At 39.3% G+C, this 20,833-nt stretch overlaps 1 long non-coding RNA gene across 1 annotated transcript; it reads left to right on the top strand.

The window, feature by feature from the left end:
- Positions 1 to 485: 485 nt before the first annotated feature.
- LOC117530351 lies at positions 486 to 9,908 on the top strand. Its single transcript, XR_004566340.1, has 3 exons — positions 486 to 529; positions 8,166 to 9,315; positions 9,423 to 9,908. It is a non-coding gene; the product is annotated as an uncharacterized LOC117530351 (long non-coding RNA).
- Positions 9,909 to 20,833: the final 10,925 nt, after the last annotated feature.

Genomic DNA, 20,833 nt, shown 5'->3' with positions numbered 1-20,833 from the left:
AACAGAAGAACACTCAGCTGGATAATCCACCAGATCAGCATAGTTCTGATCCTGGACTCCAGCAACAACAGCATCAATGGGCCAAAAGAAACAAGCGAAACTACACCACAGTTAATTGGACCATTGAAGAGGAAAAAAAAGATCTTTCACTGCTTCACTTACTCAAGGCATGAGAAGTGGGGCAGAAAGAAAAAAGCAGTATTTGAGGAACGCATAAAAGAAGCGGATTTACCTACACAAAAGAAAGAAGCCACAACTACCGCAAAACTGGAATCGATTGCCTCACAGATCGCAAAATATCTGACGACTGAGGAAATAAAAAAAATAAAGGAAGAAGCCCAAAAGGAAGCGATAAAAGACTATCAGTTGCTGGATAAAGGGAAGCAACTACAGTTTAAAAGGAGTCAGTGGAAGAGGGAGGAAGAATGGATACTGTTGTGGGCAAAAGAATATGCCAAAATAAAATACCCCAAAAATCAGACAAAGACATCCAAAGAATGGCAAAAAATATTCCACCACCACTGCCCAAGTAAGAAAGACATCACTTGTAAGAATCTCACAACCCAAAAATCAAACTTTATCAAACAAAAACATTTCTCAGATAATGAAATAAAAACAATGCAACAGGAGGTTGAGAAAATGATAAGAGAAGGCATCTGCCCTCTGACGCAACCCATTACACCACCAAAAAATGATTGCCCTCAAAAAAAGTTTATCCCCGAAAAAACAAACCATCCACTGCCTCCCGAAAAACCGAACCATTTATTGCCTCCCGAAAAAATGAACAAGTCATTGCCCCCCAAAAAACGAATAACTCACTACCCCCCGAAAAAACGAACCATTCACCGCCTCCCGAAAAACCAAACCATTTACTGCCTCCCAAAAAACCGAACAACTCAATGCCTCCCGAAAAACCGAACAACTCAATGCCTCCCGAAAAACCGAACAACTCAATGCCTCCCGAAAAACCGAACAACTCAATGCCTCCCGAAAAACCGAACAACTCAATGCCTCCCGAAAAACCGAACAACTCAATGCCTCCCGAAAAACCGAACAACTCAATGCCTCCCGAAAAACCGAACAACTCAATGCCTCCCGAAAAACCGAACAACTCAATGCCTCCCGAAAAACCGAACAACTCACTGCCTCCCGAAAAACCGAACAACTCACTGCCTCCCGAAAAACCGAACAACTCACTGCCTCCCGAAAAACCGAACCACTCACTGCCTCACGAAAAACCAAACCATTTACTGCCTCCCGAAAAAATGAACTCACTGCCCCCTGAAAAAATGAGCAACTCATTGCCCACCGAAAAAACGAACAACTCACCAGCTCATCTACAAAATAATTCACAGGTGCACACAGACCCAGAACAGCAGGAACTAGAAGAGGAATTGGCAAATAAGATTGAAGAAACAAGAAAAATGGACATGAAAGAGCGCCCAAAGCTGACTAAACTAAAAGAGAATAAAAAATTCAAAAATATCCTTCAAAAAGTTAACATAGGACTGACCAAACTGGTCCCAAGAGGAGCCACATTGACAGAGTTAAACTCTGTAAATTATGGAGCGGCATGGTACATACAAAGTAAATTAGCCCCACAAGATTTGGAGAGAAACAGTACCACAAATAAGAAAAAGAATATCATGCCACGATGGAAAAAGAAATTACAACAAAAAGTCAGCTGCCTAAGAGCAGAGATCTCCCAAATGGCCACATTTTTGGGAAACAAGAACCACAAAAAGAATCTTCTAAAAAAAAATAAATCGCATTAAAAGAAAATACAATGTTGAAGACAAACGTCTAGGTGGAAGGCTGGCTGAACATCAAGCCTTAGTAAAAGCTTTCGCAGCACAAATTAGGAATAAAGACAAGAAAATACAAGCAAAACAGATAAACAAACTATTTGCAACAAACCCCAGACTAGTGTACAGAAAGCTGGCAAATGACACAATAGAAGTACAACAACCACCTGAGAGAAAGGAAATTGAAAAATTTTGGAGACCACTCTTTGAAGACCCAAAACAACACCAAGAGGCTGAGTGGATTGAAAAAATACAACAGAAAAACAAAGACAAACAACAAATGCCAGCAATTGTAATCAATGAAGAAGAGATCAGAAAGAAAATGAGTGAATACAGTAACTTCAAGGCACCTGGCATCGACAAAATCCCAAATTTTTGGCTGAAAAGACTGACAGCATTACACCAACATTATGCTGTGGCTTTCACAAAAATATTGAACGGAGAAGAGGATACACCAGACTGGCTAACGACAGGGAACACAAGCCTAATTCCAAAGACCAAGGAAACACAGCTTCCCAACAAGTACAGACCCATCTGCTGCCTAACAACAACATACAAATGGCTGACAGGAATCATAGCTGATGCCATTTATGAACATCTTGACAATGGTGGCTACCTGGAAAATGAACAGAAAGGATGTTCCAAAAGAAGATTAGGAGCTAAAGACCAGTTACTGACAGACAAAGCTATCCTGGAGGACTGCAAAACAAGGCAGAGGAACCTCAGCATGGCTTGGATTGATTACAAAAAGGCATTTGACAGTGTACCACACTCCTGGATCTTGAGGTGCTTAGAACTATACAACATCAATGAGAAAATAAGAACCTTCCTGAAAGCACAAATGAACAATTGGAACACCACCATCACCCTCAATCACACAGAGGGACAAATAACAATCCCAGACGTACGAGTTCAGAGAGGGATACTTCAAGGAGACAGCCTTTCACCTCTCTTATTCTGCTTAATCATGGACCCGCTCAGCAAGATCCTGAAGGAGCAAGACATTGGATATGACTTAAGTAAAGACAAAGGAAAGGAAAACCAAAAACTTGTGAACCATCTGTTGTTCATGGATGATTTGAAAATCTATGCCAACACAAAAAACGGACTCACTCAACTCGTGGAAACTGCCCATAAGTTCTCAAAAGACATTGGCATGGAATTTGGACTGGATAAATGCTCAAAATGCACAATGACAAAAGGAAAAAAGACAAAAACCGAAAACATACAATTGGATGAAGGGAGCTACATTGCAGACCTGGCTGCAGACTCCACATACAAATACTTGGGAATTGAACAAAGTAATTCAATTGAACACAAGAAAATGAGAACAAAAACAACAAAAGAATACCTAAACCGCTTAAAAAAGATCTGCAAAACACAACTGACACCAAAAAATAAAATCACAGCCATAAACCAGTTTGCAATACCAGTGGTGACCTATGGATTTGGCATAGTGAACTGGCCACAATACGAACTTAACAAATTGGACACAAAAACCAGAAAAATGCTCACCCTCCACAAAATCACATACAGAAATCAGTGCATGGACAGAATATACCTACCTCGCAGAGAAGGCGGTATGGGTCTTACTGAAATCAACCAGGCCTACAGAGCATCGATAATAAGTATTGGCCAGTACTTAAAGAGCTCTGAAGAAGAAATCATAAAAACGGTCACACAACACCACGAGGCCATAAGTGAACGGACCTCAATCACTAAACTGGCAAAAAACTTTGGCGGAGAACTTCTACAAGAGAGAAAAAGCAACAGTCTCACGCCTGCAACAAAACTTGCAAGACAGACCAGAGAACAATACTGCAAAAAAGAAGGAAAACATCGAGTGGAAAGATGGAAACAACACAAAAGAGCCGGACGTTTCCAAGAAGAACTCGAAAAGGAATACATCGACAAAGTTGGATCAATGCAGTGGCTAAAAAATGGAAAACTTGGTTTTGATGGAGAAAGAATTCTGATTGGAGCACAAGATCAGGGACTTCTAACTAATGGCTTCAAAAAAATGGCAGGGATCTCACAAAATGATAAATGCCGATTCTGTCATACAGCTGTTGAGAGTGTAAACCATCTAACATCAGCATGCCAGATCCTCATGGCAGATGGGTATTATACATCCAGACATAACAAGATCTGTCAATATCTCCACTGGAAGATCTGCAAGGAACTGGAGTTGGAAGTCAAAGAACATGTCTGGGAGCACGAGCCAACACCAGTCTCATCCAATGGAAAAATAACGATCTTCTACGACAAAGCGATCCCAGCAGGAAGACACATAGAAGGAGGTGCAATCAAACCTGATATTGTCATCTGGAACAAGCAAGAGAAAACAGCCAAAATCATTGATGTGACAGTCCCCAATGACTACGGCCTGAATCGAGCTGAAAGGGGAAAGATCTCAAAATACCAAGACCTAAAAAATGACCTAAGAACAACATGGTCATTGAAAGACATCGATATCATTCCAGTTGTGGTAGGAGCAACAGGCCTGATGAAGAAGAACCTGAAGAAATACCTTGAGGCAATCCCCGGTCACCCAAGTGCACATGAGGTGCAGTTGTCTGCGATTAAGGGAACGATCACCATCTTGAAGAGAGCCCTCGGATACAATGCCAGATCTGGTTAAGATAACTATAGAACCTAGGATGCAACTTTAGACCCCAGGTTTGGGGCCCATTGCATTCTACTAAAAAGACATCAAAGATAAATGAAAAAACAAAAGACAAAAACAGTTTAGCTGCTCTGAATGTGGGCAAAGATTTGGACTAAAGAGCCACCTGAATACACACATGATAATTCATACAAGGCAAAAACAATTTGGCTGTTCTGAATGTGGTCAGAGATTTAGACATAAGAGCAGTCTGAACAGACACATGATAATTCATACAACTTCCACCAGTGCAGCAGGGATATGTCTCTCCTCCGCCAGGACTCAGCTGGATAACCCACCAGATCACCAAACTACTGATCCTGGACCCAAGCAACAACAGACTTAAAGGGCCAAAAGAAACAAGCCAAACTACAACGTTGTAAATTGGTCCATTGAGGAGCAGAAAAAGACCTTACACTGCTTTGCTTACTCGAGATTTGAGAAGTGTGGCAGAGAAAACGAGAGCAATCAGAGATTTATGACATCCACCGATCCGGATCACCTCCAAAATTTAGTGGAGTCTTCCATGCCCTAATTATCTATCTGTGGTGTAAATTTGGTGAGCATCTGTGAAGTCGTTTTGATGCAATTCTTCAAAGCCTATAAAGTGAAACTTAACCCAGAATCCACATCCGGATCACCTCCAAAATTCAGTGGAGTCTTCCATGCCCAAATATCTATCTGTGGTGAAACTTTGGTGAGAATCTATTAAGTAGTTTCAACGTAATCCTTCAAAGCCTGTATAAAGTGAATATATATATATATATATATATATATATATATATATATATATATATATATATATATATATATATATATATATATATAAAATTTGGTGAGAATCCGTGAAGTAGTTTTGACATAATTTTATGGAGTCTTCAATAGCCTAATATCTATCTGTGGTGGAAAATTTTGTCAAAATCCTTGCAGCAGTTTTGATGTAATCCTGCTAACAGCCAGACAAATAAATAAATGCTGATGATTTTATTATGTCCTTGGCAGATGTAAAAATGCAGTATTTGAGGAAAGTATAAAAGAAGCAGATCTACCAGCAGAAAAGAAAGATGACACCACAACTGAAAAACTAGAATTGTTGCCTCTTGAATCTGAAAATATTTAACAGCACAAAAAGTATAAAGGAAGAAGCCCAAGAAAAACAATGAATGATCACCAAGTCGCTAGAGGAAGGGAAACGGTGTTTGAACGAAGTTAGTGGAAGAGTGGGAGTGGAGCCGCTTAACTAAAATTTCTTTAACAATGGTGCATTTTATGATAAAAGCATCAAATTTGGCACACATATTCTAAATTAACTAATGTTTATTTTCAGCTATAAGGCCATCCTGGAGCTGACCTCTAATGAGCTACAGGGGTCAATAAAGAATTACACAGGGGTCAAGATTTTAAAATGCTCCAATCATGTTGAAAACTATATCACATTATTTGTCTGATCATAACACTTCCAAAAAGGTATAGTTTGGACTGTCTGGAATGTTCTGGAGTTATGGGGTAAAAGCAGCAAAAATAGTGACAAAGGTCAGTTCAGTTTGTACAGGGGTCTGTCAGATCCCGCTTTTTTGGACACACGACACACGCTCACCCTCCGATGAGTATGTTTGTGTACAAAACCAGCTCTCCGTCTCTGGGGTCCGACCTTCGTGTCTCCACGGGTATTACCCGGCAGGGCTGCACAAAGGCTGTTCAAGCTGGTGGCGAGGAGATTCGTCTAGCCGCTCACTGCCTCCAACCGGACGTCCACCCCGCTGACGCTGATCTCGCACCCCAGTCGAATAGCCTTCTCTGGAACCAGGATACGAACCGGCCACGCCCGTTAACGACAGCTCTCCTCTTATGGATCAGGGCTCTTGGAATGTTGCTAGATTTTGAATTTAGTGACTCGTACAGCGAGTCCCCAGGATGTGTTATTTTCATTAAAAAAAACCAGACTAACCTTTTAGAGCACTTTTTGATGTTGTACACCCAATATACTTTAACTTTTACACCTTAAGAAGCATCAATAATCCAATGTCCGAGCCTTAACACTTTAACTGCATGCTTGGAAATTTATTGCAGGTTTTGCAAGTGCCGACAACATAATCAAAATAGGTTATATGATGATAATTTCACAACAATAATTCAAGTATAATTAGAATAATGATTGGCAGAGATTTTTGTTTTTGATTCAATAATACTGTCTGATCTTACTTTGACTGGGACTGGATTGACTTCTTAACAATTTTTCTAGGAGTGAGGGAAGGAGGTTTTTGAGGTTAAAGTCCTCAGCTCGATGAACGTGATTTCCTCTTCATCAGCTATTAATCGTTAGCTGACCACGATCCTTGTGTGATGTTGTAATCCTTCAGGAAGTTAATCCACATAAGAGTTTATTCCTACTTCAATCAACCAAAAGTTGATCTAATCCATTCTGATATGCTGTGTTGTTCCTTGAGATAGAAAAACGTTGAACATTCCCCACTCAGACTTAAGGCCAGTGATTATTCTCCAATGCTCTGCTACTCCGTGACTGGACGGCCTGAGTGGGAGTTGAAAACTCTCTCAAATGATCTCTTATGGCTCCAATCCTTTCACTCCACGATTCCAATTGCTGCTCACAAGATGGTCAAGTCTTGTGATTTCCTCGTAGCAGGGGAGAAGTGGCAACAGCACATGCCTATCTCGGCTTTCAATGCTTACCAGTCCAGTAAGTATCAGAGAAATTGTGGAGAGCTGGGCATGTCCAAACTTGTTCTCTGACACGCCGAAACGGAGGTGTTCCTTTGTCTCGCTTCCACAGCGAATCGGTCCTGACGTGCGAAGCCTCCGCGCGGCTTTCCATGACAAAATCTTTTGTTAAAAGTGAAATCTGCCGGAAAATGGCTGATGTCCAGCTCTTGTGATAACCAGAGAAAGAGCACATGACGGTCTCGTATCCACAGAACCATCCGTTTAGAAATGATACGGTGGTTTGTGCCTCGTCGTCGTAGCTCGGAGCACGGCGCACCGACTGTCCTTAAAGCAGTCCTTAAAGCTGTAGTAACAGTCCTTATTCTCTGTGAAGCCCGTAAAATTTTCACCGAAAGCCAGATAAATTTTTTGAATGGTTTCCAGGTGCCAGTCTCTAACAGCTTCTGAAAAAATTCTGATGGAAAAAAGTCCTTTTCATTCCGCCATTTCCTGAGAATGAAAATGAGCCGAGGGGGCGGGACCACTCCTTCCCAAGGCGTGCCCACAGGCGAATGATGTAACTGACAGGCGTGGAAAAACTCATGCATGCACACGAGGGTTCAAGCATGTCTGACGTAAAAACATATGAATGAAATCCATATAGTTTAAAAAAAATAAAATAAAAAGGACCGTTACTTTGACAGACCTCGTGTGTGTGTATATATATATATATATATATAAATTAACTTTATGATTTTGATCCCATTGGCTGTTTTAAATTTTTTTTTTTAGATTTTAATTTTGTTCAAGCTTTACATTTTAACATTCAAAATATTCTAATTTAAATTGTTTTCATGTTTTAAAAATACATTTTCTTCATAATTTTATTTTGTACATATTTTAGGTTTTTTCCTTAATGTTGTATTAAACTTTTTTCTGCTTTGTGCTGATTTTTATTTTAATAATAAAGATGACACCATGTAATTAAAGAAAGGTTTACTGAAATTGTTTTAACCCATGTATATATCTTTCAGAAGACGTTAAAAAGCAGCTTGGTGAGATATGGAATGAGTTTTGGCAGATGATGGCGGATACGGCAGGGACAATGAAGGCTACATTGCTAAGACTTGACAAAGCCGAGCATCGCATAGACGTTGTGGAAACGCTTGACGTGGAAATGAAAGTGTCTCTCGCATACATGAAGAAAACCCGGCAAGATTTGAAGGCACAAATCACTCAGCTCGAAGGCCACTCACGTCGAAATAATATTCGTATTTATTCTCTTAAAGATGGCGTTGAGGGAGCTTCTATGATACACTTTGTGGAAAGCCTACTGAAAAACGAGTTGGCTGAGAGTGCGGGTGTCACAGAACTGGGGACTGAGCTCGCACACAGATCCCTGGGCCCGAGGCCACACGACGACGTGCCCCCGTGGTCTGTCTTGAAATTCCTGAAATATACCATCAAGGAGAAGATTATCAGTGCTGCCTGGAAAAAGAAAATAAGCTTTGATGGACAGTGTTTTTCGATCACAATCACGCCACTGACGTGATGGACAAGAGGAAAGAATATACCTTCCTGTTAAAAGGTGCTGAAACAAAGAAGGATACACTTCCACACGGTCGTGACAAGGATGCGTGTGTTTTTGGGCTCTGGGACAGTGACTTATGTTAATGCTAATCAAGCCGTGGAAGATCTACGTGCGAAGGCCTTTCCTATCCACCTTATGCCAAAGTGGAGTGGACCAGATCAGCTAACATTCTCCTGGGAGCGAGCGAGGGTGAGGAGGGGAGAGACCGGGAGCGGCTACCATCAGAGAGTCAGACGAGCTTCAGGAGTTCCACCACCGGCCGGCTGATCCCAACGCTGAGGACACATCATCTCCACTTACGCAAATATGAAGGACTGTTTTTGACACGTTTGTATAACCCAAGTCACCCGCGATAAACAAGTATTATTTTATACTCGTATGCTTGGCCCACTAGAGTTATTCATTATTTCATAGTAACGCCAATACCCCAACCTCATATTTGTGGAAGAAATTTTTTCATGTTACTATTAGGGGATGGCTGACTGAACAGGCACCCTTTCTACTTTTGTGTTTGTGACCAGAGGACCTTTGTGGCTGGGACGGCGGTGGGATCAAACACCAAACTGCTCGCCTGAAGACCAAAACTCTACCAGGTCAGCCAAAGGGGAATTCCCCACTAGCCAAGCTCGCAGGAACATCTTTTCAATCTGGACTTCACCTTGCTACATATTTCCCCACCATTTTTGACTTTGTCCCGAAGTCACAGGTGCATGTTCCAGTGCTACCCACATCCTGCCGACAACGCTAGTTTGTGACCAGAGGACCTATCTTTGTGGCCGGGACGGCGGTGGGATCGAACACCAGACTGCTCAAACTGAAGACCAAAACTCTACCAGGTCAGCCAAAGGTGAAATTACTGAGACTTTTCAGACCACTCCACTGTGCATTTAAAATTGCATTTGGATAACAGCCGCAAATCAACATTGTGGAGATTCAGTGTTGGCCTGCTAAATGACTTTAGATTTAAAGAGAGAATGAAACAGCATTTACAAACTTATTTAGAGAATAACAATGATAGTGTAAATCCTGCATGATTTTGGGATGCATTTAAGGCAGTCCTATGAGGTTTTATAATATCAGAAACCACCTCTGCTAAAAAAAAAAAATGAAGAAACTGATTAATGCACAAAAACAACTTACGGAACTTGAAAGACAGCACAGTGAAATAAAGAACCAACAACTACTTCAATCAATCAATCAATTTTTTTATATAGCGCCAAATCACAACAAACAGTTGCCCCAAGGCGCTTTATATTGTAAGGCAAGGCCATACAATAATTATGTAAAACCCCAACGGTCAAAACGACCCCCTGTGAGCAAGCACTTGGCTACAGTGGGAAGGAAAAACTCCCTTTTAACAGGAAGAAACCTCCAGCAGAACCAGGCTCAGGGAGGGGCAGTCTTCTGCTGGGACTGGTTGGGGCTGAGGGAGAGAACCAGGAAAAAGACATGCTGTGGAGGGGAGCAGAGATCGATCACTAATGATTAAATGCAGAGTGGTGCATACAGAGCAAAAAGAGAAAGAAACAGTGCATCATGGGAACCCCCCAGCAGTCTACATCTATAGCAGCATAACTAAGGGATGGTTCAGGGTCACCTGATCCAGCCCTAACTATAAGCTTTAGCAAAAAGGAAAGTTTTAAGCCTAATCTTAAAAGTAGAGAGGGTGTCTGTCTCCCTGATCTGAATTGGGAGCTGGTTCCACAGGAGAGGAGCCTGAAAGCTGAAGGCTCTGCCTCCCATTCTACTCTTACAAACCCTAGGAACTACAAGTAAGCCTGCAGTCTGAGAGCGAAGCGCTCTATTGGGGTGATATGGTACTACGAGGTCCCTAAGATAAGATGGGACCTGATTATTCAAAACCTTATGAGTAAGAAGAAGAATTTTAAATTCTATTCTAGAATTAACAGGAAGCCAATGAAGAGAGGCCAATATGGGTGAGATATGCTCTCTCCTTCTAGTCCCCGTCAGTACTCTAGCTGCAGCATTTTGAATTAACTGAAGGCTTTTTAGGGAACTTTTAGGACAACCTGATAATAATGAATTACAATAGTCCAGCCTAGAGGAAATAAATGCATGAATTAGTTTTTCAGCATCACTCTGAGACAAGACCTTTCTGATTTTAGAGATATTGCGTAAATGCAAAAAAGCAGTCCTACATATTTGTTTAATATGCGCTTTTTGAATGACATATCCTGATCAAAAATGACTCCAAGATTTCTCACAGTATTACTAGAGGTCAGGGTAATGCCATCCAGAGTAAGGATCTGGTTAGACACCATGTTTCTAAGATTTGTGGGGCCAAGTACAATAACTTCAGTTTTATCTGAGTTTAAAAGCAGGAAATTAGAGGTCATCCATGTCTTTATGTCTGTAAGACAATCCTGCAGTTTAGCTAATTGGTGTGTGTCCTCTGGCTTCATGGATAGATAAAGCTGGGTATCATCTGCGTAACAGTGAGGAAGTACAAAAAAACCTCAGGTTTACAAAACAAACATATTATGGAGCAGGATCTAAAGCTTCTAAAATTTTTTGCTTGAAGACTGCGCAAACAGCAATCAGATGCTAGCATTCATAAAATAAAAGACCCTATCAAACAAATAATACATGATCCTGACAGAATACAAAAAGCCCTTGAAACATTTTAGCAGACCTTATATGACCAACCTAATACAATTGGCAATTGTGCAGTGGACAGTTTCCTGCGTCAGCTGGATCTACCCTCACTTGGCAAGATACATAATGAAAAATTAACCAAACCTATTGCTGTGGAAGAAATTGATAAGGTTATCTCCTCTTTGAAATCCAATAAGAGTCGTGCACCCAACAGGTTCCCCGGGGAATAGTATGCAAATCAATAAGAGAACAACCGATTCCAGTTTTGGTACAAAGTTTTAATTATACTTTTAAGGAGAGTTTCCTTCCTCCATCCTGGAAGGAGGCCACTATCTCAATCATTCCAAAAGGAGGGAAGGATTTTTTTTTTTCATTCATTTAACAAAAAAAAAAAGAGACAGAAAAGCAGAAATGAAATTTACAAGACTTTGAATGAAAAGGAGCAGAGAGAAGAACAAGTCTTATATTTTCTGCCCCTTTTTGCAATACAATCTTTCAATTAGCTTACATTTTTGACTTGTCACATACCACTGACTTATTTCATAATTTTAACCATTATTTAAAAGATTACATCCCTAACAAGTTACATTTTAAACTTAAAACATTCTAGACATCACTAACAGATCACACCCTAGGCTTTGTCATAGCCCACTGACTTATTTCATAGTTTCATACTTACTTAATACATCTAATTTAATACATTTTTTAAATAATTTGAGCGACCTTGATTCTTTGATTTCTTTGTTGAGGTTGTTCCATAATTTGTCATCATTCACTGCAATACTCCGTTCCTTTACTTTGGTTCTGAATCTTGGTTTTTTTAAAGACTTCTATTCCTTTCAAATTGTAACTACTTACTCTTTTTTCAAACATATTTTGAATGTTTATTGGTAAGGTATTTTTGTTAGCTTGATACATTGTTTGTAATATTTTCAAATCAACTAAATCATGAAATTTAAGTACCCTATACTTAATGAATAAGTATTCATTAAGTATAGGGTACTTAAATTTAATCTACTATAGGGTAGATGGATCTCTAAAACGACTATTACTAATCATTTTTAAAGCTCTTTTCTGCAGAATAAATAATGGTTGTGTATAAGTTGTACATGTTGATCCCCAGATTTCTACACAATAAGTTAAATATGGGACAATCAATGAATTGTACAATGTTAATAAACCATAAGTATTTAATGAAAATTTTACTTTATGCAAAACAGCAATGGCTTTCGCTATTTTTCCTTTTATGTAATTTATGTGCGACTTCCATGTAAGATCTTCATCAATCATGACTCCTAGAAATTTCGTTTCTTTTACCCTTTGTATGTCCATTCCATCTATTTTTAATGACACATCATTATTTCCCACTCTGTCATTAAATAATATGAAATTTGTCTTATTAAGATTTAGTGACAATCTGTTTATATCAAACTGTTTAACTTTTCCAACTCTGTATTTATCACTTGTACTACTTCCTGTATATCTGATCCAGAGTAAAATAATGTTGTATCATCAGCAAATAATATGCTGCCAAGTACTTTAGATACATTCACAAAATCATTGATATACAAAATAGTTTGGGTCCAAGTACCGACCCTTGTGGCACACCATAAATAATGTTACACAATTCTGATTTAGTATTATTTATCTGAACAAACTGTTTTCTATTCTCTAAGTAGCTTTTTACCCACTGATGTGCAGTACCTCTAATTCCATATTGTTGTAACTTGTGAAGCAATCTTGAGTGGTCGATAACATCAAAAGCTTTTTTCAGGTCAATAAAGATACTTACAAAATAGTCCTTATTATCTATTGTTGTTGATATTTTCTCTGTTAATTCCATAATTGCCATAGCTGTTGAATGTTTTGTTCTGAATTCATACTGAGCATTATTTAAAATATGATGTTTCTCAATGAATTTGTCCAACCTTGTCACAAAAACTTTTTCCATAATTTTAGAAAACTGTGGAAGCAATGACACTGGCCTGTAATTTGAAAAATTATGTTTGTCTCCATTTTTATATAATGGCAATTTTCATTTTGTCTGGGAAAATTCCTGTTGACAAGAGACAGATTACAAATGTAAGTGAATGGTTCAATAACAGTTTCTATTATACTTTTTACAGTCATCATGTCTAAATCTTCATAGTCAGTTGATCTTTTGCTTACAGTTTTTTACAATATTTCTTATTTCATCTTTTTCCACATTGTCAAGGAAAATACTATTGACCGTATTTACAAGTGTATTTAATTTATCTTCTACTATTAGTTTATTTTCCATCAGGCTTGATCCCACATTTGAAAAATAATCATTAAACATTAATCATTAAATTTGATTCAATGTGGGTCCTATAGGCCCATTAGTGTCTCGAATCAAGACTATAAAATTTTTGCTGCAATATTAGCAAAACGGATGGAAGAGAGCATGGACTTCCTAATTTAGGAAGACCAAACTGGGTTTATCCCAGGAAGGCAGACACAGGACAATATAAGGAGGACCCTCCATACTATGGAGCACATACAAAAACACAAATCACAGGCTATTCTACTTAGTATGGATGCAGAGAAAGCTTTTGACTCGGTCGGGCGGGGCATTCTCTATAAAGTAATGAAAAAGTTTGGCTATCATCAAGATTTTATACATACCATTAAAACTTTGTATACATGCCCCATAGCCAGAATCAAACTGAACGGGAGCTTATCTAAACCCATCCACCAGCAAGTCTGAGCTTATTTAATCTTTTTATTGAACCGCTTTCACAAATTGTACAACAAGACCCAATGCCACAAGGTATACAGTAGTGTTCAGAATAATAGTAGTGCTATGTGACTAAAAAGATTCATCCAGGTTTTGAGTATATTTCTTATTGTTACATGGGAAACAAGGTACCAGTAGATTCTCACAAATCCAACAAGACCAAGCATTCATGATATGCACACTCTTAAGGCTATGAAATTGGGCTATTAGTAAAAAAAAAAAAAAAAAAAAAAGTAGAAAAGGGGGTGTTCACAATAATAGTAGTGTGGCATTCAGTCAGTGAGTTTGTCAATTTTGTGGAACAAACAGGTGTGAATCAGGTGTCCCCTATTTAAGGATGAAGCCAGCACTTGTTGAACATGCTTTTCTCTTTGAAAGCCTGAGGAAAATGGGACGTTCAAGACATTGTTCAGAAGAACAACGTAGTTTGATTAAAAAGTTGATTGGAGGAGAGAGGGGAAAACCTATACGCAGGTGCAAAAAATTATAGGTTGTTCATCTACAATGATCTACAATGCTTTTAAAATGGACAAAAAAAAAAAAAAAAAGACGTGTGTAAGAAAACGGAAAACAACCATCAAAATGGATAGAAGAATAAGCAGAATGGCAAAGGCTCACCCATTGATAAGCTCCAGGATGATCAAAGACAGTCTGGAGTTACCTGTAAGTGCTGCGACAGAAGTTAGAAAACGCCTGTGTGAAGCTAATTTATTTGCAAGAATTCCCCGTAAAGTCCCTCTGTAAATAAAAGACGTGCAGAAGAGGTTACAAAGCTATTACCAAGCATTGGCTCACTAAAGATCCCCTGAATGTTAACCAGTGGTTTACCATAGTCAAAAGCATTCAGTCCATGGAGCACTTAACTTCTATACTGAGGCTTCAAAAACAGAAGGGTGACGCCCTTTGGGAGAAATGGGACACTTACCTCATGTTAAGGGGCAATAACTGATAACAGCCAATTTTGTGGCACTTGTCTTGATTTTTACTTTCTATATTTTTGTATTTTATTTTTTTACATCTTATTGTACATTTGAAACCTGTGTTATAGCCTGTGGTCTTTTGATGTCAATTTCAATAACAATTTCAGGGGCACTTCTAAAATATAAAAAAGAATTATAACATAATAAAACTAGAAGCACTCAGAGAGTGCAAACCTCCGCCGAGGCCATAGGGTCACTGACCCTAAAGAGATTCCCTCCTTGGCACAGTGATCTATTCAACAATTCAGTGTTACAACCAAAACTATGATACATACACTTTCCTTTATATTTGACATCCTTGACCATGAAAACATACCACTAGAACTTGGAATCACTTTTATGTCTTTATTAGTTCAAAAGTTATTGTATAAAACGATTTTTCGGTAATGGCGGTTTTCTTCTGGATCTAGCTCCATAACATTTGAAGCTACATCAAATCTGATGACACCTTACTGAATCAGTACAGATTCAGCTACAATTTGGTGTTAGTTGTGCATCTCTAGCTTCATTTGTCACCTCACACTGACACATTTTCTATTTTCCCTATAGTTTTGTATATTCTGGATCACCAGATCCGGAATCCGGATCCGATCATCACCAAACGTTGTTTGATAGAACATTTGACTATGTTACACCCTAATTTTTTTCAAGCCTTTCTGCCTTGTTTTTGTGGAGTTAGAAACTAGAATGTCAAAATTCCCCCTATCTTGCAATGGTGAAGAATCATTAAAAAAATTCCACTTTGACTACTGGCTCCAAACACTGACCCTGGAGATTCACATGCTGCTCTTTGTGAGGTCATAGAGGCAGGCTGACTTTGAGTTGGATATATACAAGTGCTGACTCTACTTCTGCCTTGGATGTTTGATCTTGACCACACCCATGATACCAGGTGGCTCTCAGTCCATGTGAAGGACACGATCCAACTGTCTGAGACTCATCCAGAGACACATTCAGAGTTTGTGTCTGGACAGTTTATCATTAAAAAGAGGATCAGCTGCTTTTCTCCTGTTGAAACTGACCACTACTGAACCTGAACACCATGAATTTCTTTTTGTTAAATGGATTTTTCTAACATAATGCAAAGGTCAAAGGTGAGCAGCCCCCACAGAGGTTTGATTAATAACATTTTACTATGATGTCATAGAGCCCCATCAACATAATGCAGGAGTGTTTTACAGAATAACCACAGAACACAGCTGACACATTATGGTGGGCGTGTCTGTCCATGCAGAGGAGGAGGAGCCAACATCCAGCTGACTGAAGCTGTCAGAAACCTGGATCAGAGCAGCTGAACAGCAGCGTTGTAAATCTGGACACCCTGTTGTCCTCAGTTCATGTCCGTCTCTTCTGTCATGTTGATCTTCCAGCATTTTGCCAAATTGTCTTCATGACAGAATCAGAAACACCACTGATTCAGGAAAAATGTTGACCTTTAAGACACTCCTCTTTCCACCTCCGCCATCTACCTCTGACCTTACAAGTATAGCAGCAGACATCATGAACCAGTTCTAGTTAATAACCAGAGCTCACCTGGGTTTATTCTCCCAACTATTTCCCCGCACTATGCAGGTGAGGAAAATGATGACACACCCCAAATAAAATTCTTTACCAACGGCTGTAAATTTTCTAAGAGTCATTTTAGTGTTTACACTATTGTGTAAATAGACTTTTGAATGAAACCTGAAGTACCAGCTGAAATGTTGACAGCAGTGTCAACTGTATCAGGGGACGGAAATTTACTGGAAATATTTTTGCTGGAAGTTGAGGTTCTTTTCCAAAACTTTAATGACTTGAATGTCATCATTTCTGATAGCTTGCTTGCTTTCTATCAGAAAATATGAAATTCAGGAACATGCTTAATTTTGGGTGAATTTCATATTTTTCATGACCAAGAGTTGATATGATCTCGTGTAAATGTAAGTCATTTTTTGTTCAAATGCATTCAAGAACAGCTTTGATGAATCAAACAAACCATCAGAATTAAAATTCATCAGAAACTGAAGGAAAAGAAGCGTTTGGGGTGAATTTTATTATGTTTCAAACAACTAGTCTCCGATCAGGACAAAATTCAAAATTTTGTGAGGAAGAATTGTTGGCATGTCCCAACTTGTCCTCTAACACTCCGAAACGGAGGTGTTCCTTTGTCTCGCTCCATCAGCGGCTCCGTCGTGACACGCGAAGCCTCCGTGCGGCTTTCCATGACAAAATCTCTTGTTAAAAGTGAAATATGCCAGAAAATGGCTGATGTCCAGCTCTTGTGATAACCAGAGAAATTGCACACGACAGTCCCGGCTCCACAGAGCGATCCGTTTAGAAATGATCTGGTGGTTTCTGCCTTGTCGTCACAACTCGGAGCGCGGCACGCCGAGCGCCATTGTGGGCCGTCCTTAAAGCTGTAGTAACACTCCTTATAGTCTGTGAAGCTCGTAAAATTTTCACCGAAAGCCAGATAAATTTTTCGAATGGTTTCCAGCTGCATGTCTCTAACAGTTTCTGAAAAAATTCTGATGGAAAAAAAGCCCAAATCATTCCGCCATTTCCTGACAATGGAAATCCGACGACGGAGCTGGACCACTCCTCCCACAAGGCGTGCTCACAGGCGAATGACGCAACGGACAGGCGTTGAAAAACTCACACATGCGCACGAAGGTTCAAGCTTGGCTGACGTAAAAACATATGAATCAAATCCATATAGTTTTTGAAAAAAATAAAAAGGACTGTTACTTTATGGACAGACCTCGTAGCAGTATCCTGTGCATTTACACGTAGCACATGTACAGCAGAATAACTAACAGAAATCATTTGCATTTAGCATTTGTATACAGTAAGCCGACGTAAAAATAAAGTACAAAAATATACATGGAATACGAGAAACAGACTAACCCTCCATTACAATACATTGGCACAGTGATGTACTGAAACATATTTACTTACAGTATACTGTGGTCATACAGTAATTCCTGTCAATGTTTACATACTATAATGTCAGAAAAGGTAATTATCTTTTCTCTAAAACTTGGGATCTGGTGGACACAGTGAATCTACTGACGTTTGGTTGGACCCATTGTCCGCCCTCCCTCATGCTCAAGGACATGAGCATCAATCAGTGTAGCTCTGATGTCAGATATTACTTGTACTGTTCTTTGTCTTCACTGACCACTTCGACCTCCTCTCAGATTTCTATCCATTGTCGTGCCTCACAAACCAGTGCTCTCTCAAGGGGCTTATATATGTTCCCTCACATCAATGACCACAAGTGTGATCAATTTTGACTTATTGTGTTCGACCGGTGACATGAGTGCTTTAACTGTGTTTGACCTTTGCCACCTGTGCTCATCGTTATGCCACACATGTGCATCACAATGAAAAAGTGTTGGCAAGTTGTGTCTAAACAGGTGAAAAGTACTTATGGTTTTGCTAAAAAAGTGACTGATTCAATCGGTGGGTTCAGGCAACTGAACATTTGGTTCAGACAATAGGGCTTAGTGTTTTAACAATTGAGAGAAACTGTAAAGCAAAACAAACAAACAAACAAAAAAATATTCTGACTGCTTTTTTTAAACAGCCAAATCATAATCTGTTCAACCATCTACCTTTTTATAGAAACACTTTTGTGATCATGTCCAAGGATTTCAGGTAAAACAAGGTGGAGACAGTTAAGAAACCAGCAAATTGTTCTCCTGCTGAACAATATTACATTTCACTCACTAACCACTGCTGCTCTTTTCTCATGCAGCATCACATTATAGAAAGATTTTAACATATTTTAAAGGGACAGATTTTCTACAGCTTTTACTTCATTCAACACCATTTAAAATCTATTAAGATAAATAAAAGTCACTTTTGGGAGCTTTTATTTGCTGCAGTTTTCACAAATATACACACAGTAGTTTTAATCTGAATAGCTGAGGTGGTTCAGGTATCTGGTAAGGATGCCTCCTGGGCGCCTCCCTGGGAGGTGTTCCAGGCACATCCAGCTGAGAGGAGACCCCGGTTAAGACCCAGGACTGGGTGGAGAGATCATATCTCCACACTGGCCTGGGAACGCCCCGGGATCCCCCAGTCAGAAGTGGTTAATGTGGCCCAGAAAAAGGAAGTCTGGGGTCCCCTGCTGGAGCTGTTGCCCACTGCAACCTCATCCAGGATAAGCTGTTGAAGATGAATGATTATTATTTTCATTATTATAAGTGCGCTTGGTTTCAGTGCGGAAGGTTCCTGGTTCAAAGCCCTGCCCTGCCACATTTCTCCATGTAATGTGGAGTTTGCATCAGGAAGGGCATCCGGTGTAAAAATTGTGCCAAATCAACATGCAGATAGACATGATGTTCCAAAAAAAAAGTGCCATAAAATCATTTGGCTCTAATTCTGTAATGGCTAATCTGAATTCTGTTTTTTTTTAAGATATCAAGATACTTCTATACAGTAGTGTTCAGAATAATAGCAGTGCTATGTGACTAAAAAGATTAATCCAGGTTTTGAGTATATTTCTTATTGTTACATGGGAAACAAGGTACCAGTAGATTCAGTAGATTCTCACAAATCCAACAAGACCAAGCATTCATGATATGCACACTCTTAAGGCTGTGAAATTGGAATATTAGTAAAAAAAGGTAGAAAAGGGGGTGTTAACAATAATAGTTATGTGACATTCGGTCAGTGAGTTTGTCACTGTTTGTGGAACAAACAGGTGTTTATCAATATGTAAGGATGAAGCCAGCACCTGTTGAACATGCTTTTCTGTTTGAAAGCCTGAGGAAAATGGGACGTTCAAGACATTGTTCAGAAGAACAGCATAGTTTGATTAAAAAGTTGATTGGAGAGGGGAAAACCTATACGCAGGTGCAAAAAATTATAGACTGTTCATCTACAATGATCTCCAATGCTTTAAAATGGACAAACAAAAAACAGAGACGCGTGGAAGAAAACGGAAAACAACCATCAAAATGGATAGAAGAATAACCAGAATGGCAAAGGCTTACCCATTGATCAGCTCCAGGATGATTAAAGACAGTCTGGAGTTACCTGTAAGTGCTGTAACAGTTAGAAGACGCCTGTGTGAAGCTAATTTATTTGCAAGAATCCCCCGCAAAGTCCCTCTATTAAATAAAAGACGTGCAGAAGAGGTTACAATTTGCCAAAGAACACATCAACTGGCCTAAAGACAAATGGAGGAATATTTTGTGGACTGATGAGAGTAAAATTGTTCTTTTTGGGTCCAAGGGCCACAGACAGTTTGTGAGACAAACCCCAAACTCTGAATTCAAGCCATAGTTCACAGTGAAGACAGTGAAGCATGGTGGTGCAAGCATTATGATATGAACATGTTTCTCCGACTATGGTGTTGGGCCTATATATCACATAACAGGTATCATGGATCAGTTTGGATATGTCAAAATACTTGAAGAGGTCATGTTGCCTTGTGCTGAAGAGGACATGCCCTTGAAATGGGTGTTTCAACAAGACAATGACCCCAAGCACACTAGTAAACCAGGAAAATCTTGGTTCCAAACCAACAAAATTAATGCGTCACAGATGTGGAGAAATCATGAAAAACTGGTTATACAACTAAATACTAATTTAGTGATTCACAGGATTGGTAAAAAAGCAGTTTGAGCATAATATTTTTGAGTTTGTAGCATCAACAGTAGATGCTACTATTATTGTGAACACCCCCTTTTCTACTTTTTTTTTTTTACTAATAGCCCAATTTCATAGCCTTAAGAGTGTGCATATCATGAATGCTTGGTCTTGTTG

Source organism: Thalassophryne amazonica, chromosome 18 (genome assembly GCF_902500255.1).
Source record: "Thalassophryne amazonica chromosome 18, fThaAma1.1, whole genome shotgun sequence".
NCBI classification, from domain to species: Eukaryota; Metazoa; Chordata; class Actinopteri; order Batrachoidiformes; family Batrachoididae; genus Thalassophryne; species Thalassophryne amazonica.
The sequence above is the reverse complement of the archived record's forward strand: the minus strand, read 5'-3'. Positions and strand labels throughout refer to the sequence as shown.